Source organism: Sceloporus undulatus, unplaced genomic scaffold, assembly GCF_019175285.1.
Source record: "Sceloporus undulatus isolate JIND9_A2432 ecotype Alabama unplaced genomic scaffold, SceUnd_v1.1 scaffold_21, whole genome shotgun sequence".
Lineage (NCBI taxonomy): Eukaryota > Metazoa > Chordata > Lepidosauria > Squamata > Phrynosomatidae > Sceloporus > Sceloporus undulatus.
The window spans coordinates 1,034,109-1,059,844 of record NW_024802943.1 but is presented as its reverse complement, the minus strand read 5'-3'; the positions used below and the strand labels follow the sequence as shown (position 1 = coordinate 1,059,844).

The 25,736-nt window shown below is 41.6% G+C and overlaps 1 protein-coding gene across 2 annotated transcripts in view; it reads left to right on the top strand.

Annotated features, from left to right (window-relative positions):
• Window positions 1–25,736, top strand: part of LOC121917505 (protein phosphatase 1 regulatory inhibitor subunit 16B-like) — a 162,095-nt gene that overhangs the window by 78,762 nt on the left and 57,597 nt on the right. The gene's annotated exons all lie outside the window — the stretch shown is intronic.

The window sequence follows — 25,736 nt, the reverse complement described above, 5'->3', positions numbered from 1 at the left end:
TTATTATTATTATTATTATTATTATTATTATTATTATTATTATTATTATTATCTCTGGCTGGGGTAGCTCTTCAGAGGCTCTGAAGACAATATGGAGATAATCCTTGGTTTGGCAACATCAGATCCTTTTAACAGCAGACTCTGGGGAGTGACCCTTGTACCTCCTATATGCAAAGCATGTGCTGTACCACTGATCTAAGCCCCCTTATGGCTAGTACTGATGGTAGGCTGCCACTAGCATGAACAAATAGGTCTATTAGTGGAGATACAGAGCATGGGACTTTGGGAGATACAGAGCATGTTACACTGCAGACTCCCCTTGCAAAACCTACAATTCCATCTCTCTTTGGTGGACAGATGGGACTGTCCTGCAACTCAGTGGACCAGATCCAACATTGAAAACCTGCTGCCAGGACAATGGCATCCAGGAGAAGTGGGGGAGTTACTTTCTCACTCCTCTCCCTATGTACCCCAAAAACCTGTTCTAGAGGGCTAGGAACCCCTTTGATGCTGTTTTTGGGCAGCTTAGAGGGTTGCAATGGAAATATGACCATCATGGATATAGGCTAATGTGAGCAAAGTCCATAATATACCATTGATCACTCTCATGGCTCCAAAGCACTGCAAGACCATTTGGGATGGCTTTTGATAGCTGAGACTAAATGGGTGCAGTGCCACATTGATTTCTAAGTTACACCAAAAAATGCAGTTACTTTCACTGTGTTAGCCTTCCCCTGTCTTAGGCTGTTTTGAATCACCTTGAGTTCAGAGAAGTGCTAGGACAGAAAGTGCAACCAGAGGGCAACACTTGCATTTTGCCTACTAGATTATCCTGTCCTGTTCCCTTAGCATCAAGTGTCGAGAATGACAGCTGAAGTATAGAATGACTGTCTGTACTGGAGAAAGCTAATACTACCAGGGATGGTAATCTTACCATCTGCCTTTCTGGAGAGTTTTCTGAAGCTCTGAGACCAGGAAGTTGTGAACAGATTCCTGCCAATATTCATGTGGGGGAAGGAGGTGCCGGCCTCATCCTTTCTTTGCTGTCATTATGTCTCTGACTTCCAGGCATTGTGGTGAGCAGGAGGTCTAATGCAGGTATCTGTTGTGCAGAGATAGACTCCCTCTTTGTGTAATTTAGAACTTCATGCCTGATGGGCTCACAGCCTTGCTCCAGGTAGTATATTCCTCACTCTTTCATTGTTTCAGAGAAAGCATCTCATAATGGAATCACAATGAATCCCCTGAAACAGTGAAATAATTAAGTGGCTGTAATGATGAGCAAAGTCCCAGATCCATGAGTAACTATGACAGTCCTTGAGTAACAATCAGTGGGATTTTTTTTATACTAGTACTGTAGTTTAAATCGGGGCTGCACAAAGTGCAACATCCAGATGTTGTTGAACTACAACTTCCAGCATTCCTCACCATGGACCATGCTGGTTTAGACCTAATGTGATTTACAGACCAACATATTGAGCCACATTTTGTCCACTTCTAGTTTAAAGGCATGCACGTAATCCAGAACTTGAACACATTACATTTCTGGACAACAGCCCCCAAAATGGGCTTGGGGATTCTGAGATCTTGATGTCCAAAATATAATTTATCCAAGTTCTGCAAAGCTTGTAGCAGCTTTGAGACTGATTCAGAGAGAAAGAAGTTTATAGCATAAGCTTTCATAGACTGGGTCTACTCAATCAGGTGCAAGCTTATGCTACAAACTTTCTTCTCTCATTCACAATTACGCAACTAGATCCCTTTGCATGCTGATGCAGATTAACACTGCTGTGTCTTTGGATTCTGCTTATCCAAACTCTGTTATTCCGTGTATTTTTTGCAGCATTTGTGCTAAGTTGCTTCCCTTTTAGATGTATATTGCAATTCATCTGAATTACTCTCCTTGTCTATATGAGGTTGAAGCAGGTAGGGATGCTTAAGGTTGCCATCTGCTCTGTAGTTCTGGGCTGCCAGATCTTGACAGGGAAACTGGAGGACGTGATAGAGCTCTTAGCTATGAATGTCACTGATTTTGGCAGCTGAAGACAGACTGTTAGAACTGTCTGTTGGCTAAAGAATATTTAATACATTAATCACTTGAACAATTTACTTACAGTTCATTGAAACATAAACTAATACATAGTAATGCAAATTAACTGTGATACAAATTAATATAATTTGATTAATCTCTTACATTGTTAAATATATATTTTACCTAAACATCAGTATAGGTGGTTTATGGAAAGTAATATAAAGACAGGTATATTTTCTTAAGTGTATGGTGATTTACACTGTAATAAACAAAAGTTATGATACAGTGGTATAAAGGAAAGGTAAATTTAGTAGCTTACTGTTCATTTTTATAAGCAATTTTTGCTCTAGTGTAATAGGAAACAGTCTACATCCCAATTCCAAAATTGATTAAATAGTCCAAATCTCCTCATTGTTGTAGAAATGCCAGATTAAAGATAGGCATTGAAACTTATTCAAATAGATGCTCTTCACTGCAGTTTTTTGTCCTTTTTTGCTAGCACAATTCAATCTGAAATGCAAAACATCTGGTATATTTGAAGATAAATGGGATGGAAAAGCCATCTAACTTGCTTTTTCCATGATTATGATAGAGGAAGGAGGATGTTGGCATGTGTATGCAACCTACACAGCTGTCTGCTATCTCAGCTTGCCAATTTATTTGAGGTGGGGTGGATTTCAAAGTGTGATTAAAGATCTAGTTTATTGACTGATTAAAGCTTGCAATCCTATAGACTTGTCATCAATGTGATGTGGAGTTGGCTACAAAGTGATTGAGGAATCAGTGTGAGATTAAGCGCTTTTAGACTTTGCTGCTCATCTTAATTTTCGGGATGCAGATCAATGTCTGGCAGTAAATAAGCAGAAACAGTTTAATGATTAAAATAATAATAATAATTCAGAGGTAGCCATGTTGGCTATGCAGCAAAACACAACAAAATCCAAAATCCACAAGCAGTGATACCTTTATTGGGCCAATAGAAAAACATAAAATATATCATGCAAGCTTTTGAAACTTCACTGGCTTCTTCATCAAGCAGAAATGTTAAAAAATCATACCTGGGAAAAATGGTGATAATATTGGAGTCACAGGCTTCCATTCTGTCTCAGATGTTGTCAGTTAAGACGGCATTGAGGGATTTCACTGTAGGCAGAACCATTTCCTTTATTGGCCATGTGTGGACTAGAGATAAAAAAACATTAAAGGTATTAGAAACAGAAAAGTATTTTTTCTTGAGGTCCAGCTGTCCCTGTCCTGTGTGAAGCTAACTTTCTTAAGCACAGAACATTGAATTTCTAAGGGAGTCTGTGCTGTTGCATGTGGAAAAGCTTTTAGGTGATGTATATGTAAAACCTGGCAAATTGTAGTCCATTTAAAGAGTTGGTTGGACTCCTCATTGGTTGTGTTTGCTAGGGATACTGGGATTTGTAGTCCAAAAATACTGGGGGATCATGCAATCCCCACTCTTACTGTAGACCCACTGAAATGGTTGAACCTAATGCCCATTGATATTAAAGTGTTTCCTCTAAGGTAACCACAAACAGCCCAACATAATCATCTGAAGCAGACTGTCTAACTGTATGCTGTGTATATTCATGTGTAAATGTCTTCTGGTTTTGCAAGGGCAAGGAGAATGAGTTTTAATGGATTTATTTAAAAGAGTTTTTAATTCTCTGGGTTGTTTAATTACATTTTAACAATACATTTTATATGTTGTATTTATGTGTATATATGTGTCACCCATGGAGACCCATAGGATGATGTTGGGCAAGCCACAATCTCTCAGTCTCAAAGGAAGGCAAAGACAAACCACCCTCTGAAGAAATGTTTCCAAGAAAAACCCATTACAGGTTTGCCTTAGGTCAGGAATGACTTGAAGGCACGAACAACAAAGTGCTTTCTTGTCTGAGTCCCAGACAAGATATGAATAGGATGATGATGGTGCTTTGCATCCACCATTAGCAAGTCATATGCTCAAGTTTTCTCCACAGAGGTACTTGTATAGGCACTAAATAGCCATGCTGCAATATGTTGTGTGATTTAGACCTTAATACCTACCAAAGCAAAGCACCATACACTTCTGGTCATCTTTTTAAAATGAAATCTTAATCACAGCCACCAAGGTATGGAAGATAATAAATAAACAATAATAAAAAATTTTATTTGTATTTTCCCGCCTCTGCCTACGGATCAAGGCGGGATTACAGCCATTATCAGATCACAATACATCACAGTTACAATTAGTTAAAATCAGCTCCAGTAATAACATATTTCGTAAAAACACACAATTTACAAATACAATATAAAAATGTCCTGAGATAGATATATATTTGGGTGATTTCCTTTATAGAGGGTCAGAGGGGTATGCTTGCTGGAAGAGATGGGTTTTCAGTGCTTTCTTAAAGACGTCCAGGGTGGAGATACATTGAATCTCTTCTGGGAGGTTATTCCAATACGTAGGAGCCACAGCTGTGAACGCTCTTTGGTGAGTAGCTGTTAATCTCACTTTAGGGTGTTCAAGTAGGAGCTTTCCAGTTGTTCTGAGGGTGCGGGGCGGATTGTATAGGGAGAGGCATTCCCTCAAGTAACTCGGGCCCAAGCCATATAGGGATTTAAAGGTAATAACCAACACTTTGTATTGGGCTCGGAAGCTAATTGGCAGCCAATGTAAGGATTTTAATACCGGTGTAATATGGTCCGATCTGGGTGTTTCTGTGATCAATCTGGCTGCAGCGTTTTGAACTAGCTGGAGCTTCCGAACTTGGTACAAAGGTAGCCCCATGTAGAGCGCATTACAGAAATCTAAACGAGAGGTTACCAATGCATGTACTACAGTTTCAAGGTCCTTTCGGTCCAGATAGGGACGCAGTTGGTGTATCAGCCGAAGCTGGTATCAAGCACTCCTGGCCATCGCATCCACCTGGGATGATAACTGTAAGGATGGACCCAGGAGTACTCCCAAACTACGAATTTTGTCCTTTAGAGGAAGTGTGACTCCGTCCAGGACTGAATGGCAAATTTCCCTGTCTGGTCTTGAGGTGCCTATCACAAGTACCTCTGTTTTCCCTGGATTCAACCTGAGTTTGTTTTCCCTCATCCAGCCCATTACTGACCCCAGACAGGCATCTAGAGGAAAGATGCCTTCCTTAGTCACTGTCTCAGTCGGAGACATGGAGAGATAGATCTGGGTGTCATCAGCATACTGATAACACCGAGCTCCATGCTTCCGGATGATCTCTCCCAGCGGCTTCATGTAAATGTTAAATAGCACAGGGGACAGGATGGCACCCTGAGGGACACCAGATGTCAGCTTTCTTTTACGAGAGCAGCAGTCCCCCAGCCTCACCATCTGGAACCTTCCTGAGAGGTAGAACTGGAGCCACTGGGGCGCAGTGCCCCCAATACCTAACTCTCTCAGGCGTTCCAGAAGTATACCATGGTTGATGGTATCGAAGGCCGCTGAGATGTCCAAGAGCACCAGCAGGGTCACACTTCCCCTGTCGATGCCCAGACGGAGATCGTCGACTAAGGCGACCATGGCAGTCTCAACTCCATATCCTGCCCTGAAGCCAGTTTGAAATAGGTCCAGATAATCGGTTTCATCCAAGACAGCTTGGAGTTGGAAGGCAACCCCCCTTTCGATCACCTTGCCCAAGAATGGTAATAAGGAGACTGGTCTATAGTTATTTCTCAATAGGGGATCTAGGGAGGGTTTCTTTAGAATTAGTTTTACAATTGCTTGTTTTAAGACAGATGGAAATGAACCCTCCGGTAGAGATGCATTAATGATAAGATATAATGATGTCTTTATTGTATCTCCTCCCTGGACGGTCAGCCAAGAAGGGCAAGGGTCAAGAGGGCAAGTTGTCCTCCTTACAACTCCAAGGAGCTTGTCCACGTCCTCAGTATTTACAAAAATCAAAGCGATCCAGTATAACCTTGTTTCCACAGTCATTGGATACCTCTTCTATTGATTCTGTCAACAAGCCAGCGTCAAGATCAGCTCTTATCTGATAGATTTTATCGGCGAAAAAGTTGTTGAAAGAATCGCTGCAGGCTATGGTTGGTACTAATAAAGGGTTCAAGGTGGTCCGCAATTGGGTTAATTCCCTAACCACCTTGAACAGCTCTGTTGGGCGAGACTCTGCCGATGCGATCCGTGCAGCATGGAACGAGTTCTTTGCTGCATTGATCGCCACTCCATAAGATCGTAACATGTTTTCATGGAGTGTCAGATATGCGCTGATGTTTCTGCCAGCTGCGCTCTAGTCGTTGCACAGCCTGCTTCATCTGGCAAAGATCTTCTGTATACCAAGGTTTTCTATTTGGAGCGGGCTGGAAAGGACGCTTGGGAGCGATAATGTCTATTGCCCCAGTAAGATTGTTGTTCCGGCGGGTGGGGCAAGAGTCCTCCTCAGGGCCAGGAAGATGCTACCATTTATCTGTTGGATTAATACCCCTGGATTCGTGCATATTCTTAAAGATTCAGTAGTGCAGATTCAGAATGGGAGCTATCTCATACAAAGAAGAGTGCAGGAGAACAATTTTGAAGTGCTGCCAAATTCTAAGGGTAGCTGTCTTATGCTTAGTTTCATTTGGATGGGAAACCCTTGAAACCTCTGGCATCTCTTAATACATTTGCTATATTAAAATATATGAGCAGAATATAAGAGGCACTCCTGCTTGGCAGCAGATTTATGACTCTACATCAGATTCCAATAGATTCTGCATGCAAAGATCCTTTGCCTTCAGCCAGCTCACAAATGTCTAAATCCTCTCTCTCTCTCTCTCTCTCCAGGACTTATTTTTCTGCTGATCACAATATCATTATGTTAATTAGAAAAAAGCCCTATTTCTCAAGCTCAGATGGGTGTCTCCTTAAAAAACACAGAGAAGTGCAGCACTCAGCTGCTGGAGTAATACAGTCATTATTTCCTCTGATAAATCTGCCTGTGTTGCTAATAGGCATAACAAAGCAGTGATCAGCAGCTGCAACAGTATTCATCCCACTAAAGGTATTAACCACTTTCAGATCTCTGTATGTTCATGGAACACCTACAAGAATACACTCATGTTTCTTTTCAAGCCTTTTCCTTATGCACAAATGTTGGGAACGGAGATCATTCCCTTCTACGCAAGCAGTGTGAATGTATGGAGGAGAAGGCCTGAAACAGACATCTGTTTAACATACTGAGTAACCTATATTTCTCAGTCATTTTTGGAACCTTTCCAAGCTGAGTCACATTTTGTTAACAACCCCTTGTGATTAGTATGTTATGCCTTGACTCCTCCTAATAGTTCAGTGTTCTAGCTGCCTTGAATTCCATTTTGGGAGAAAGGAAGGATATCAATCGAATAACTATTCCCTCTAGTAAGACTAGACCTTGGAGGTATTCATTTTGGGCTACAACATCCAGAATCCCTCAACGTAGCCACTGGACATGCTGGCAGGGGGATTCTAGATGTTGTCATCAAAAACCATAGCATGAGTGCCTGAAATAATCCTTTGCAATCCTTACACAGGTACACAAGGGAAGATTGCATTCAGACTATCTAACATATTCCTTCTCCCCATTTGAGCTTGTTTGAGTTTTGGGATCCTCAGGGGAAAGCTTTTTCTTGCTTCTACTATCACCACTGGCATGTTTGATGGGGGTATAGAAGGGGCTGCTCAGGGGCTATCCCTGCACTGTGGAACTCCATTCCATTAAAAGCTGGGCCAGGGGTAGGCAACCTTTTTGAGCTGGGGGCCGGGTTGCTGTCCCTCAGACAACTGGGGGGCGAAGCCGGGGGGGAAGCCTCCACCCTCTGGGGGCAGGGCCGCGTGCCGGGGGTGGAGCTCCCACCCTCCGGGGGCAGAGCCGCATGCCGGGGGTGGAGCTTCCACCCTCCGGGGCAGGGCTTTCTCCCTTTCCCGACCTCCAGCTGTCTGAGAGACAGGTGGAGGGGGGGGGGGGGGAATTGGGAGAGGGGGTGACAGGCGCACACCTGCTCCTCCTGCCCTTCCTTGGTCCCCAGCTGCCTCTCAGAGACAGCTGGGGACCAGTAAGGGCCCGTGAGGGGCAGGAGCAACGGGCGCACGGCCCCTGCTCCTTTCCTCGGGGCTTTGCCAGTCCTGAGGTGTCCTCCAAAGGACACCTCAGGTCTGCCGAAGCCCCGTGGGGAGGAGGAGGCGTGTGCTCACCCTCTCCTCCTCGGTCCCTTCCTTCGGCCAAACGGGCTCCAAGGAGCCCCTTTGGCCAAAGGAGAGGGAGGCCGAAGGGAAGGGCTTGGGCACCCGTCCCAGGCCATTCCCTTTAGCTGAAACCACTATCATTGTTAAAGCAGATCTTTTAGCATTAAAAGCACCGAAAATACACAGAAATGCACTTTGGAAAGTCACACTGTCTCACCTTCATAAAGAGTGAGTGCATGTCTCAGAAACTGACTGATATCATCATCATCATCATCATCATCACCACTATCATTGTTAAAGCAGACCTTTTAGCATTAAAAGCACCGAAAATACACAGAAACGCACTTTGGAAAGTCACACTGTCTCACCTTCAGAAAGAGTCTTCTTCTTCTTCCTCCTCCTCCTCCTGCTCCTTCCTCCCTCCCTCCCTCCTCCTCCTCCTTCCTCCTCCTTCTTCTTCCTCCTTCCTCTTCCTCCTTCCTCCCTCCTCCTCCTGCTCCTTTCTTCTTCCCTCCTCCTCCTGTTTCTTCCTCCTCCCTATTCCTCCTCCTTCCTTCCTTCTGCCCTCCTCCTCCTGCTCCTTCCTTCCTTCCTTCCTTCCTTCCTTCCTCCTCCTCCTCCTCCCTCTTCCTCCTCCTTCCTTTCTTCCCTTCCTTCCTCCCTCCGCCTTCTATTCCTCCTCCTCTTCCCCCACGGGAAGGGCAGCCGCGGGTAGGGCGGGAAGGAGGAGGAGGACCCCCGCCCCTTCCTGCCCTGCCCGCAGCTGCCTGGAGCCGCGGGAAGAGAAGGAAAGGGCAGGAGGACCCCCGCCCCTTTCCCTTCCTCTCCGCGGCTGTTGCAGCCGTGGGAAGGGAGGGAAAGGGCAGGAGGCCCGATGCGGCTGCTGGAGCCCTCCAACAGACATTTTCAAAAGGGCCAGTTTGAGACAATGATGAGAGTAGATATTTTCTGAGCTCCAAAATTGCAGCAAAAGGCCCATCATGTCAGTTCCCTTAAAACTGCATTAAAACCAATCCAACAGTAGGAATAAAACAGTATAAAGATCTAAAAAACATGAAAATAGTTCCAAAATGCCTGGGAAAAATATTCTGTGTGAGAAGCAGCTGCTGTTTCATTGGAGAGCCTTTCAGCTTTGGCATACATGTCAGAATAATATATTGCCAGTGACAGTAATGGGGGATTTGTGTGTGCGCGTGTGTGTGTTTTTACAATTCCATAGTATATTCAGAATGGACCATAGTTTTACAGCAGTGATTTTCAGACAAACATTTCCAGGTTGACTACTTGGCAGGTCACTAGGTCATTTTGCAATTTTCTTCAAGGGCAAGCCTTCAGACTTATCTCCCTTGAACACTGAGATGCCACAGTGAAATTTTGGCATCCATGGTTATTCAGCGTTTGGAGTTTGAATATCAGCTTGACTCTCCCAAGTCTATTTTATAAATGTACGGGGAGGAAAATATACTGCAGAGTATTTTTCAAATCAAGTTTTTTCTTCTGTACTTTGTTTCTACTCATATTTTGATTTGGGTGGGTTGACAGGATTTTCTTTAAAACTGGTAATAGAAATCCTGTAGCAGCAAAACTGCTCAGCTTTGGCAGTATTCCTCCAGCTGGGTGTGAATAGTTTTTCCACTTGGCTCTGGTCACCCAGTTTGGGAATGTGATTTCTAGCACACACCCTTTCTCCCTCTTTATGTACAGGATGTGTCTCTGCACTTTCCATGCATGGCATAGGAAGGCAGTGGATGAGCTTCCATAGAAACCAATGACTTGGTTGTAGGTGTTCTTTCAATGTGACATTTCCTCCAATGATTCCAGTTTATCAAGATAAAACTTCCTGGTTTTCATGAAAGTACCTCTGAAGTGTGCTCATGGCACACTTCCATTTGCAAAACTGGATTTGGCTCCCATGGGCAAGAGTTTTCAAAAGAGTCCCTCCCCATTTTTCGAAGTGTGAACCTTTGGAGTAATGTATTTGAAGCAACAATGCTTGATGCAGGAAGGGAGGTTAATGAGGAGATAAGGATTTTCTTTTTTCTTCAAAATAAGAGTATTGCTTTCACAGTGAAAAAAGTAATTATTTGAGAGCACAGCAGCAAACGTAGTTGCTTCCACCTAGGTGAATAAAAACACTCACTTTGGGTTAGAATAGAAAGCAGGCCACAAATTTATTGGTTACAACTGAAGAACCTGGGAACAGCATGGAGCCAGATCTAGTCACTGACCAACCTGCCTGCTAGCTGATGGAGACCACTGTACCCAGCCCACCTGCTTGGTAGACCTGTAATGACCATAGAGGCAGAAGCCGTTCTCTGATTCCTTGGTTGCCTGGGAGCAAGACAGAACTAAGTGCCCCCAATTTGGGTATGTCCCTTTTTGCATCCACTTTTAAGGTCTGTTGAAGGGATTCCTCTCCCCCCCCCCCCCCCACCCACCCCCCACTGGGTAGGATGGGCATGAAAGCCACATCTCCCTGCAAAATGAATTTAGTCCAATGTCCACACTGGCAAAATTATCACAAATCAAGATTACAGTAGTTGTGTGATAAACACAAAAACACAATCATAACACTTGAAAATCGCAATTGCCCAAAGACCTAAATTGAGGGAGAGTAATAATAATAAATAATAAATTCTTTATTTATATTTCCCGCCTTTCCCTGTGGATCAAGGTGGGATCACAGCATAAGATAAAAACATACATATTACAATATATCCAATAAAATCACAGTATTATCACAATTTCTAAAAAGACTAGCTCATCATCTATTTCCATCTTATTACAGTCAGGGTGGGGTTATAGTAGGTGGGGTGGGTAGGCCCTCCAGAAGAGATCCGTCTTGAGTGCTTTCTTGAAAGCTTCCAAGGTGGTGATAAGACGGATCTCTTCCGGTAAGTTGTTCCACAATTTGGGTAAATGCCTTGTGGAAAGTTATTATTAATCTTGTTTTTGGATAATCAAGTAGATTCTTCCCTGATGTTCTGAGAGCGTGGGGCGGATTGTGTAGAGAGTGGCGTTCTCTCAAGTAACTCAGGCCCAAGCCATGTAGGGCTTTAGGTTGGAAGTAGTTTGAAAACATCACAGGAACCAAGTGCTGCACTGGGAGACATTTACTTGTCACTACTTTTTTTTTGGGGGGGGGGATATTTTGAAGGAACATTTTGAGGAGGAACCCCGCCTCCACATTTTTAGCCTACTTTCTTTTTCACATGGATTTTTCTTTCAAAAAAAGGAATGGAAATTAACAAAAATGCAACAACTGAAACAACACCCTTACTTGTAACAGATTACTTTGGGGGCATAACAGCATTCCTTTTTTCAAAATAATGTAGGAAAAGAATGACTTTACAGTATTATTTTCTAAGCAACATCAATGGGAACAAATTCCTTGGGAGAGGTTTTAATAGTAAGCTTTAGAATAAGTAACTTTCATGTGTGGCGAAGACAGCAGAACTGGGTATCATGTGGTATTAATGGTGGAACAGGAGATGCAGTCCCATTGCCCTTCTCCTAACACAAACTCTTTTGGCAATACATACCTTCCAACTGTCCTGATTTCACCATCTCAATTAATCCCACTTTAGGGTCTAAATATTTTAAAGACATCAGATCCGATCTGATCTTATAAGCTAAGCAAAGTAAATTAGTACTTGGATGGGAGACTGTCAATGAATACCAAGTGCTGTAGGCAATTTTTCAAAGGAACTGGCAAAACCACATCTGAGTATTCCTAAGAAAACCCTATGAAATACATGGGGTTGCCATAAGTAAACAGGCAGCTTGTAGGCGCGCACGCACACACACACTTCACATTTGCAGCTGCTTTTAAAATGTCCCTGTTTCTTTGTCCTTTTCTTAGTTTTATCCTTTGTCCTCAGCTTATCTCAGTTGCTGCCAATTGAGTTCAAGGTGCAAAAGTAATTCACACTGAATTGACTTAGCAGAGAGAAGAGGAGGGGACAGAGTCTTGCCCTTCCCACCTGGTTTATGCAAAAGCAAACTGCTGCATTATCAACTAACTTGTGTGTTCTTCCTCATTATTACCTTTCCCCATCTTGATCATAGTCATGTAGCTTCACCAGATATGCCACCCAGTTTTCATCTGTGAAAGCTTGGAGGGTATGAATATGGCTCTTTATGTGACTATTTCCCATGCTTATATTGTTCCTACGCCAAGGCTGCTGGCATGAAAATTATCTTTATGATTTTAGTTTCTCATGTGATTCGGAACATCCTTATTTTATACCTCCCTTCTCCTCATTAATGGCTTTCTTTGACTAAGCCTTTCCTTTATATGAGAGTGCTAAGACTCAGGATGGTGTTAAGATCTTTCACTGATTTTGTGATTTAATTTGCAGTGCTGCATGTCTTTTACTTTAGGATGTTGGCTTGTTTTAATGGCTGCCATTTATTGTTATGTGTTCCACTCCTGCTTTTAGTTGATGTGGTTGCAGATGGCTTTTTGGTTTAGAGCTGCCTTGGGTTTTTTAATGAAATAAAAGGAACAAAGGAGCTAAACATACTAAAGAAATGAAAATTTTACAGTGCAAATTAAAAGTCTGATTTTTCTTTTTAATTCAGAGACATATCGACACAAAAAAGGTCTTCTGTTCTTTTCCTTAAAAAATAAAAAAAAATAATTGATAAGAGTTATAGGCTGTATCTACACTGCAGAATTATAGAAATCTGAAACCTCTTTAAGTACCATGGCTCTGTCCTACAGAATTCTGGGAGTTTGGTGAGACAGCAGAACTCTGTCAGTGATTTTTAAATAACTCATAAAAGTGCAAATCCCAGCATTCTGTAGGATGGAGCCAAGGCTGTTAAAGTAGGATCAAATTACTATCATTATGCAGTGTGAATACATCCCTAGTGCAATAGTGCATCAACTGAGAGAAAAAGAAATAAAGGAGGAGATTTGTCTATCAGACAACAGGATCACCTCAAAAACCATTGTATGTGTATGTGTGCATGTTTACTGCCCTTGCATCAGCCTGACTCATGGCGAACCTGTGGATGAGACATCTCCAAGTTTCCCTATCCTCCAGGACTTTAGTTCATGACTTCCTTGATGGAGTCTATCCATTTGGTGTGTGGTCTTCCACTCTTTCTGCTGCCCTCTACTTTCTCTAGCATTATTGTCTTTTCTAGTGAGTCGTGCCTCCTCATGATGTGACCAAAGTATGATCCAACCCATTTGTTTATCTGTTTGGCTGTCCACAATATCCTCATCACTCTTCTCCAGCACCACATCTCAAATGAGTTGATTTTCTTTCTGTTGGCTTTCTTCACTGTCCAGCTCTCACATCCGTACATGGTACAAACCACTTCCCTTGTTTTAAAACCCCTTTGGAAGAAGCCAAGTGCTAACACAGATCTCAGATCATTACAAACAGCCTCTGAAAAGAATGGAATGATTCCCCTTTAATTGTGATGACAATATCCTAAGGAAACCTTGGGCTTGGAATCTTTTGGCTGAGGATTTTAAATGCTTCTCCCTAACCTGCAAATCTCAGGGTTTCATAGGATGTTGCCACAGCAGTTAAAGTGGAATCATGATATCAAAATTATGCAGTGTGAAAGGGGCCATTAGAGACTGTTTTGTTAAAAAAAAGATTTCAGAAATAACAAGACAAATTTAACTTTTGATACAGGTGTGATAAAAGGAAGAGTCAGAACCATGTAACATTTCCAAAAAGCTGAGGGGACAGTATGGAAGAACTGCTCTCCTCCCTCACTTACAAACAGCCACATTCAAAGGTGTTAGGAAATGTTCCAAGTGGGTCATTTCTATTTTAAAACGAAGCTGGGTTTAGAACAAACACTTTTTCTCCCCTGGGTGAAATGAAATTTGTGCTGTATTCTGAAGCAGCAAATTTCAAGGTGGTTTTTTTTTAAAGGCCAATATTCCAGAACATCAGCTGGTTGTGGATGATTGGAAATGTTGCCCACATATCTGAAGAGTGCTTATGTGGGTAGTCTGTTGAAAAGTATATATCATACCCCTTTCTCATTGTCTCCCTTACTGGCATTTCTCTTGCATTTGCATATCAAAGTAGAATATTCAAATATAGCTGAATTGCATCTCCCAGCATTCTTCACCACTCGTTACATTATCTAGGGTTGCTGGGAATGATAGTTCAACAACAAATCTATAGTGTTGTACAGCATTTCACAGATGGAAATCAGGACACATATGGCCAAACAACATCAGAACATAATTAGGATAGCAAAAATTATTGAGAAACAAAAATCAGATAAATCAGAGAAACCACAACACTTTGTTTTTGCTTCAGCCTGTGAGGAAGGGCAAGATTCTGCCCTCTCATCTCCTTTCCCCTCTGTTGAGTTAACTGCGTGCAAACTACTTTGGCATTTTGAATATGGGAGGCATCTAGACTGATGGGAAAGTCCCAGATTTTGTTCCTGTTATTTCTAATTTTATACTGGATTAAAATAAATTGATCAAGAGAACTCATCTAAACATTGTACCAGGAGCTGACAGAAAATATTCTAGGATGGACAAAATATATATGAATCTCTAAAATAAAATTGGAATGTACAGGAACAAAATCTGGGACTCTGTGGTCTTTTTAATCAGTCTGAATGCAACCCTTAATTTGCAGCAGTTGAAGCAATCAGAGAACAAAGGGGGAAAGCTGGAGGAAGAGTCAGAAACGGGCATTTTAAACACATCTGAAAAAAATTAGGATGAGAGAAAATTAATTAATCTGTGCCTGGCAAATCAGGAGCGTTAGAGTGTATAGGGCTGCACAATTTCCACACACACACACACACACACACACACACACATATATATATATGAGAGAGTATATCTATCTATCTATTGATAGATTGTGTGTGTGTGTGTGTGTGTGTGTGTGTGTGTGTGCGCACACACACACACGAACTACATACAGTGGGTCCTTGATATCTGCTGCTGTTTGGTTCCAGGACTCCCTGTGGATACCAAAATCCATGGATGCTCAAATCAGGTTAAATACAACGGCACAGTAAAATGGTGTCTCTCATATAAAATGGAAAAATCAAGGTTTGCTTTTTAGATTTTTAAAAAAAATATTTTCAAGCTGTGGATGCTTGAATCAGTGGATAAAAAAATCTGTGGATACAGAGGGCCAACTGTAGACTATCAATTATTTGTTATAACAATATCACATCCTACTTTGTAGAAAGTCTTCCTGTTATCATGATGATTGTTATCATGTTAACAAGATTTCCAGAACACTTCTTGGGGCTCTTGAACTAAAAGAAGACCAAGGAATTTCCTAAAAGAATGAGGGAAGAAAATTCTGCTTGTTTGACACATGCTGATTTTTCTGTCTGCAGATGTAGGAAAAACCTGCACACATCGTTTAGATTAATGAGCTTGTATACATATGTGCTAAAATAAATATGAGACTATATTACAATGCATATACACAGACATTGGAAAACTATAAATGAATTGGATTCTTGAAGTGGTAAAATAGATTATGCAAAGTTCCCACACAGCACATTTCTGCACCTGTGTCAAAAATGTAGGCGAACAGTTCTGGGTGATTCATATGGTTGGCACTTGCAAAACTGCTCTGGTGTGATTCCTGACACTCATGAGAGGGGGAAACAGTGTAATACTTGAAGAAGATATATCTTAGGGAAATAAAGAACATAAATGGGTTTTCATAAAATAAAATCAGCTAAACATGCTGATGACGTGAATAGACTTGAAAGCTGGGCCAAAGCTAACAAAATGAAATTCAACACGGAGAAATGTAAGGTACTGCACTTAGGACAGAAAAATTAAATGCACAGATATAGGATGGGGGACACCTGGCTGAATGAGGAAAGGTCCCTACATGTGAAAGGGATCTTGGAGTCCAAGTAGAACACAAGTTGAACATGACTGAACAGTGCAATGCGGCAGCTGAAAAAGCCAATGCAATTTTAGGCTGCATCAATAAAAATATAGTGTTTAGATCAAGAGAAGTAATAGTGCCACTGTATTCTGCATTGGTCAGGCCTCACCTGGAATATTGTGTCCAGTTCTGGGCACCACAATTTAAAAAGGATGTTGAGAAACTGGAGTGTGTCCAAAGGAGGGTGACTAAAATGGTGAAGGGTCTGGAAACCATGCCCTATGAGGAACGACTTAAGGAGCTGGGGATGTTTAGCCTGGGGAAAAAAAGATTAAGAGGTGATATGATAGCCCTGTTTAAATATTTGAAGAGATGTCATATTGAGGAGGGAGCAAGCTTGTTTTCTGCTGCTCCAGAGAACAGGACCCAGAACAATGGATGCAAGCTACAGGAAAAGAGATTCCACCTCAACATTAGGAAGAACTTCCTGACAGTAAGGGCTGTTCGACAGTGGAGCACTCTTCCTCAGAGTGTAGTGGAATCTCCCTCCTTGGAGGTCTTTAAACAGAGGCTGGATGGCCATCTGTCGGGGATGCTTTGATTTGGATTTCCTGCATGGCAGGGGGTTGGACTGGATGGCCCATGCGGTGTCTCTTCCAGGTCTATGATTCTATGATTCTAGCTCAAGCTGAAGAGTTTCCTTTGAAACCACTTGTGGTTTTGAGGATGCAGACTGTCCGGACTAAGGAGGATGTACATCAGCCTTGCAATGCTAATCTCCATTTCACTGCACACACTTTGCTTTTAACTTTTAAAAATGTAAATTTCTTGCATCACACCTTGTCTACTTTATTTGTTTTAAATGCCATTTTATTCTCAAATCTGGAACTTAGTGCCCCTTACAACATGATTAAAGACAGATTAAACTAATCATATGACAGCTCGTAATATTCAAATCCAATTAAGCTAGTTATATTAAAGCAAACAGATTAAAAGGCTAAAGGTGGAGAGAAGTATGGCACACACAAACACACATGGTTAAAAGGCTCTTCCTTAGCAGCCAGTCAATTACCAAAAGTCTGTCCTGGGAATAAAGGTCTTTCCTTGTCTGAAGAAGGACCACAGGGAGGGGGTCCCATGATCTGTTACGGCAAGGGTTCCCAAACTGGAGGTCGCGACCCCTTCTCGGGGGTTGCCAGGTTGGGAATCCCCCGGCCTCCCCCCTCCCCTTCTCCCCATGGGTGCCGGCGCTGGATCAGGCATCTGTGGGGAAAAGGGGAAGGGGGCGGGGCTCCCTCCTTTCCCTTCCTCCCTGCGCGTACCTGCACTGGCGTAGGCACCCACAAGGAGGAAGGGGCGGGGGTCCCTCTTCCTCTCCCTTCCTTCCTGCGGGTACAAGCACCCGCGAGGAGGAAGGGGCAGGGGGGCCGCCTCCTCCTCTTCTCCCTGGGGCTGCCAGGCAACCACAGGGAGAAGGGGACAGGACTGCAAGCCCCAGTGGGCTTTGCAACCGGAAGTCCCGCCCCTTTTCCCTCTGCGGCCTTTTGGCCGCTGGGGCTTGTAGGCGGCCAAAAGTCCCGCCCCTTCCCAGCCTCCCAACCAATCAGGGAGGCCACAGGCGGGACTTTCATCCCCAATGGGGTCGCGGCCCAACAAAGGTTGGGAACCGCTGTGTTACGGTCTGTTTCAGAACACAATTCAAAATGTTAGCTAAAACCCAATATAGCTTAGATCCAGGCCAGCTGAAAGAACATGTTCTCCCATTCAAGGCTCCTGAGATCTTTAGGAGAAGCATGATCAACCTTGCAACAGGCATGTCCAGTGTGAATGTGAGAAAGAGATTCTTCACAGGCTACTCCTATATTCCTAGGGCCCTTTCACATTCTACAGTTATAGCATTATTATTCCACTTTTAACTGCAATGGCTACATTGTATGGAATGATGGAGTTTGTAGTTTCATGAGGCATTAGGGTTCTCTGGCTGAGATTTCTAAATCCATTCTCCCTAAATTACAAATCCCTGGATTCCGTATGATGGAATCATGGCAGTTAAAATATAATCATAGTGCTATACCTGTGTAGTGTGAAAGCGCTCCTGGAAAGTCTAGAATGAAGCCCCTACGTAGCTGTTCTTTCAATGGCAGGCAAAGATTGATTTTATTTTGGATGTTTTTCATGAACTAGCTGTTTTGAAAGGTTGTTGTGTCAACCCTAAGGGGAACCAATCATGGGTTTCTCTTGGCAAGATTTGTTCCAAGTCAGTTTGCTATTGCCTTCCCCAGAGGCTGAGAGAGTTCAACTTGCCCAATATACCCAGTGGCTGAATGGGGACTTGAACCCTAATATCCAGAATCATAATCCAGTGCTCAAACCACTACACTATGCTGGCTCACTATGCTGTTTTGTTTTTTAAAATGTTTTTATATTTTAAATGTCATTTTAATTTTTTTATGTTGCTTATGGTTGATTTATATTTTAATTATACTTTTGCATATTTTTAAAAAACATTTCTATTATATTTGGTTTTACTTATAAGTGATAGTGTTTTTTCAATTTTGGGGGAAAGGGGAGATGATAATAACAGCAAGAACAATAAAAATAACAACAATATGTAGGGAGTTCAGCTACTTGGGGGTAGGTACTTATAATACCCTGAGTTAATGTGGAGTGGAAAGATCATGGAAGTGAGAGAAGATCCTCTCTGGAAGATCTTAAAACCCAAGCAAGCTCATAGAAAGATAGCCTGAAGCTGTATAGTTCCATCCTCATTTCTACTAAAAAGAGTAAAATCTTCTAAATATGGATAAAAAGGAACAGATGTCAGACTTGAAGTGACACATGAGATTCCTTTGCCAATTTGTTGTTTTATTCTTGCCATGTAATTGGATGGCAGGTGTCTCCAAAAAAAAGGCTGTCTGCTCTAAAACTGCTACTTTGAGTGACAGACATTCAAGTAAGTAAGTGTGTGTGTGTGTGTGTGTGTGTGTGTGTGTGTGTATAAGTGTGTGGAGTGTCACACACTAATCTCTCTCTCAGGAATTATTTCAGCCTGTACTGCATTTTCTAGCACAGACAGCCTTTGTCAGAAAATTTCTGGAGTAAATTATTAACTGGTGTTGTCAAAGCAGAAATAGACAAGAACTTCTGAAAAAGAACAAGAGCTGTCTGACCTTTTAGCCGGGAAATACTTCCTTCCTGCCTCTTTCCTTTGTCCATGATGTCTCTTGTGTTAACTGACATCTTGATCCTGATGGGTTTAAAGGAGAAGTTCTAATGAGGTGGATAAAACATTGAAATTTCTCATATGACACTCAGTCAATGTCACTAAAAGGTTTAAGCTAAAATGTCCTGGCATTTTTGCTCCCACTGTTTGGTCATACTCATCACTGAAACGTGGATCCTGAGAAGTTTTCTAAAATTGAGATTGGCCCTAAGACTGAAAAAGTTTTCCCCAGCTTTGATCTGGAAGCTACATTTGCACCCCAGTCTTTTGCACAAGGATAAATCTATTAATAGCCCTGTTGAGTGGATGGAACCTCCACTTTCAGAGGCAGTATATCATTGCATATCAGTTGCTGTGAAACAACATTGGAGTGGGAGCTACTGCCTTCAGGCCCTGCTTGTGACTTCTTAGAGGTAAAACTAGTTGGCCACTGTGGAAAGCAAAATACTGGATTAGATGGACCTTTGGTTTGATCCAGTATGTTCGATATGAGTTCTTGGAAGTAAGTCTTACTTAGTTGAATGGGTTGGGCTTCATTTGTGTGTGCTGTTCATGTGCAATCATAGGCATCTCCCCCCCCCCCCCCCCCCCTTTTTTTTTTTTTTACATGCAACCTATGGAAATAATTTTGAGGTATAAGTAAAGATCATTGACATTGTCTTAGGCAACACTAGCACATTTTAAAATGATGGTGGTTGATGTCTGTAGCCATGAACTAAGCTCAGATAGGACATACAGTACTAGAAAATTCAGTTATATTACATGAATATGCTTTCTAAAATGACAATTACGTATACATCCATATGTCAGCCTATATGCACCTCTTATACAGGTATCAGCAGTGCCACTAGGCAGGTGCTGTTTGAAATACTTCTGCTACAAAGACACTTTTAATAGTGTGCGCGTGCGCACACACACACATATATAACAAAAATATATAACAGGTCTGATTAATGGGGTGTGTGTGTGTGAACACAACCAAAATCCACCACTAGGTAATAGCTTTACTGGGACAAAACAAAATACAGGTTGAGTTTCCCTTATTTGAAATGCTTGGGGCCAGAAGTGTTTTGGATTTTGGGTTTGTTTGGATTTTGGCATATTTGCATATACATAATATCTTGGAGGAGGGACCCATGAAATTCATTTATGTTTTGTGAACAACTTAAACACATCACCTGAAGGTAATTTTATACACAATATGAATCCCATTTTGAGAAAAAGGCAGGATATAAAACCAATAAATGAACAAATAAAAACAAATAAAATACTTTTAATAATGCTATGCATGAAACAAAGTTTGTATACACTGAACCATCAGAAAGCAAAGGCATCACTATCTCAGCATCTCTATAATTAGTGCGCCACGGTTGTATCACAAAAAGTGTGCAATTTTTTGTATTCTCCAGAATTCATCAGGCTAAGCAGTGCTAACTTCATCTAAGGAAGGGTCCAGGGAAATCTGTGCACAGTTTTGTGGTGTTTTTGCTGATCTCAATAAAGGCATGCATGTGGCCATACTGCTATTAAAAACAATGGGACTTGAGGTCCCATGGTTTTTGGCATCTGTGGGGATGGGGTCCAGAACCCTTACTGATACAGAGGGTCAACTGTATTTTAGAGGAAGGAACCTGCAAAACCACCTCTGAGTATTCCTTGCTTAGGAAAAACCTGTAAAATTCATGTGGTCACCATAAGTCAGTAGGCAATTTGGGCGTGTATACATAATAAATTGCACCACTGTGGATTTTGAGTTTTCAGGCCATTTGTGTGTTCATTAAATAATTAAATTGTTTCCTGTCTTCAAGACTTTGATTGTTTTCTTTTACAGCATTTCCTGAAAGTTTTGGAAAAGTTCTAAAATCTGGCTTCCTGTCTGATAGCTACAGTAGACCTCTTATCTTTTTCCCTGAGAAAGAAAAAGCACTGAGGGGATCAGTTTTGAGTGGAAAATTGGCAGAATGGAAAGCCTGACATAACTTCTCCCATAAAGCAACAACCATCATTTAGATGTAATTCTCTTTTGCTTCTTGTTTTTAACCAAAATCAACATGGGGAGGTTATGAATTGAATGAGGTGAGTCATGCATTGTGGGAAATCATTTATGATTAATTGTACAATTTAAGTCACTGAAGTTCCCTCTATTTTTCATACTGTCCTACCTGTTACAAAGCCAGCTGCTATTTTTTGTCCTGTTCTGAGAATACCTCTTTCTCAATTAGTGAACCGAATGTGAAATTACTATTGATGCAAATCTTTCCTTGCATCTGATGAAGCAGACCAACTCTACAAAAGCTTATGCTACAACTTATTTTCCAGAGCCCATACAGACAGGCCAAAATAAAGCTGCTTCTGGTCACTTTGGAGATATGATGTTTAAATGACACATGTACCTTAAGAGGCCAGAAGCCACACCAAAGCTGTGCTCCAGTCCTTAGGACTGGAGCGTGGCTTTGGTGCAACTTCTGGCCTCTTAGGACGCATGCATTATTTAACCAGCATACCTCCAAAGTAACCTGAAGCAGCTTTCTTTTGGCCTGTCTGTATAGGCCCTTGTTTCAAAGGTTCTAAAAGATCTCCTTGCAAACTGATACTCCAGAGTAACATGGCTATGTCTCTGACGTATTCCTTGTTTTTCATCTCTACTGTCACCTTTTTTTGGCTGCTTGAGTGTATGGTCAGGATGGGGAGCAAAAATTACAGTTGTCTTTGTTCTACTAAGTAGGATAATTTTAACTGCTAGAAAAATTTTAAAAGGAAGAACTCTGCAGATGGGCTACACTTCAGTGACTTAACTTCTTCAATTAGTTGCAACCTTTCCATACCTGAGCTCTGACTTAATTAAAAGGGCTGCAGTGGAAATAGCTGATCCACCACTTTTGTTGCATGCTGCAGTGCCATTTCATATATTTACCTAGTCCTAGGCTGAAGATCCTCTGCACTGAGGACTGGCAGAGACCATGGAATAGATTCCTTCCTTCCTCCCTGTTGAGTAAATTGTATGCAAATTTATTTTGCACTTTGAAGTCAGTTTTCACCAATGGAGGTAAGCTGAGGAAAAAGGAGGGAAGTAGGAAGGGGAGAAAGAAACTGGGACAGTTTGCAAGTAGTTGAAAAAGTGGGATGATAAATTATTTGGTTGGATTGTCCCTGCTAAATCAGGACAGTTGGTGATATATGCTGCTTTGGTTTCAGTCTGGCCAGGGTCTATGTCAAATTAGTAAGGATAATTTTTTAGCAGTTTCACTCATTTCAAAATTCAGTGTTTTATTATGGCTTCATGCGAGGAGTGGGAAAAGACAGTGCATCTGCCAACAAATCTCCCCCCCATAAACAAACAAACAAACAAATAAACCAAATAAATAAATTTACCAAAGCTTGGGAAAACTGCCCATGCTGGCTGAAGGGTCCTGGGGAGTCTGGTTCCAAAAGTAATCTTTCAGAACTCTGCATTTAGCCCTTATTAGAAAAAAAGGAAAGGAAAAAAAGAGGTCCCAAATAATTACTGCCCAGTCAGCTGGACATCAATACCAGAAAAGATTCTAGAACAGATCATTAAACAGATAGTCCATAAGCACTAGAAAGAAATGCTCTGATTACTAAACGTCAGCATGTGTTTCTCAAAAAAAGTAATGCCAGGCTAATCTTATCATCTTCCTTTCTTTTTATAGAGTAACAGGTTTGGTAGAAGGAGGGAATATTGTGGATTTAGTGTATCTTGTTTTCAGTAAGACCTTTGACAAGACCCCCATGATATCCTTGTGGGGAAAAGCTAGTGAAATGTGGGCTATAGAATGCAATTGTTAGGTGGGTTTGTAATTGATTGACCAACCAAATCCAAAGGATACTCAACAATGGCTTCTCTCGTCCTGGAGAGAAGTAACTAGGGGAGTCCACAGGGTTTTGTCCTGGGACTGATGCTGTTAATCAGCTTTATAAATAATTTGGATGATGGAACAGAGGGCATGCTTATCAAATTTGCAGATGACACTAAATTAGGAGGGGAAACTATTATTCCAGAGGACAGGATCAGGATTCAAAATGACCTCAACAGATTAGAAAGCTGAGCCAAAATTTAACAAAATGAATTTCAACAAGGAGAAACATAGGATCACCTAGGCTGTAAAAAATTAAATGCATAAATATAGAATCATAGAATAATAGAGTTGGAAGAGACTGCAAGGGCCACCCAGTCCAACTCCTTGCCATGCAGGAAATCCAAATCAAAGCATCCTTGACAGATGGCCATCCAGCCTCTGTTTAAAGACCTCTAAGGAAGGAGGCTCCACTACACTCCGAGGGAGTGTGTTCCACTGTTGGACAGCCCTTACTGTCAGGAAGTTCTTCCTAATGTTGAGATGGAATCTTTTTTGCTGTAGCTTGCATCCATTGTTCCAGGTCCTAGTCTCTGGAGCAGCAGAAAACAAGCTTGTTACCTCCTCAATACGACATCCTTATAGGATGTGGGACTCCTGGCCTGACAGAAATACATGCAAAAGGATCTAGGAGTCTTTGTGGATTACTAGCTGAACATGAATCAGTAATGTGAAGCAGCTGAGAAAGCCAATGCAATTTTAGGCTGCATCAGTAAGCATATAGTGTCTAGATTGAGGGAAGGAATAGTATTACCCTATTCTGCTTTGGTCACATTTAACATGGAATACTGTGTCCAGTTCAATTAGAGAAGGATGTTGACAAGATGGAGCATGTCCAGACCCCAGAGGAAGGCAACCAAAATGGTGAAAGGAGTAGCCTAGGGAGCTGGGTATGTTTAACCTGGAGAAGAGAAGGCTAAGGGGTGACATGATATCTATGTTTAAATATTTGAAAGGATGTCATATGAAAGAAGGAGCAAGCTTGTTTTCTGCTGCTCTAGAGATCAGTACCCGGAGCAATGGACTCAAGTGACAGGGGAAAAAATTAAGAAAACATTAGGAAGAACTTTGTGGCAGTAAAAACTGTTCAATAGTGGAACATGCAGCCTTGGAGTGATGGACTCTTCTCCTTTGGAGGTTTTAAAACAGAGACTCGATGATTGTCTGTCAGGAGTGCTTTGATTGTACGATCGGCCTTTCTTACACACTGATTTTTTTTATACACGGATTCAAGCATCCATGGTTTGAAAATGTTCCAAAACGGTATAAATTTCAAATATCAAACCCTTGTCATCTCTTCCAATGCTATGATTCTATTTGAACATTACAGCCAGCTGTACAGTTGGGAGTTCATTACGGCCTGTGTTTGCTGTTGTTCTCCCCTCTAGTGAGCCATTCACACTCCCAGTTGCATTTGCATGTGTCCACCTCTAGTGTCTAGGGCTGAGGGCATCGCTCATTGCAAGGACACATGCATGTCAGTAGCACATTCATATCTCTTTTGGTTGTTGTGATCCCTGATTTCATGAACATCTTACATTGTTGTTTTATAAGTATGATATACAGTACACATTTCTTTCCAGAGGGGTTGTACAAGTTCAAAATAGAATAAAAAGGGTACTCTATGGAAATGATTCCTTTATAGTGCTTCAATGCAGGAAGATGGCTAATAAAATTCTGTTCCTCCCCCCATCCCAAACACACACACCACAGTGTTTCTCCAGTCCTTACTTCATCATTTTCTATTTTCTTCTGTGTTTTGGATTGCCAGAAGAATGTAAGAATGATGGGTTGCCAGTATGCTGGTACTGTAGCTGTCAGCTTTCTGTGAAATAAAGCTTTTAACCATACAGGAAATTCACATTGGTTGAAAGCAGGAAATGCCAAGGGTGTGTTTTAAGGACAATATTTAGAAAGGTTTTTACTAGAATATAGAAACTCGTTGCTTTTGTTCAAATACTGTACTGTTTCTTCTAGAGATAATAATAATTACACATAGAAAAATGATCAATTTCCCTGTAATAAGCCTTTAATTGTGCAAAGTTTAGTGTAGTGTAGTGGCTTAAAAACTGAGTTGTGAACAAGAGAATCCTACATTTAAACCTTGTCTCTGAATGTGTTAAAAGAACTTAAACAAGCTGTCATCTGCATTAGTATAGGACTGTATCTACATTGTGGGGTTGTTGTAAAAGTAGCTGTGCTGATCTATATGAAACAGAGGTACTTTTTTCTCCGGTGAGTTCTGAATTGATTATATGGTTCTCCTCCTCCCCAGTTATTTTCACAACATCCCTGTGAGGTGGGACAGGCTCAGATAGAGTGTGATTGGCCCAAGTTCACCTAGTGAATGAGGACTTGAACCTAGATTTCCCAAAATTCCAATCTAATACTCTATGTCACAAAACTGCTAGTGAACACAGGAGTAAATAGTGAGATGCTGCTGTGGACCAAAGTAAAACAGCTAGTGAACACAAGAGTAAATAGTTAGATGGCACTGTGTAAATAAGATACTGGAGACGCTAGCTTTGAATCGCTATCTCTAAGTTTACATAAAAATCAATATAGCATGGTC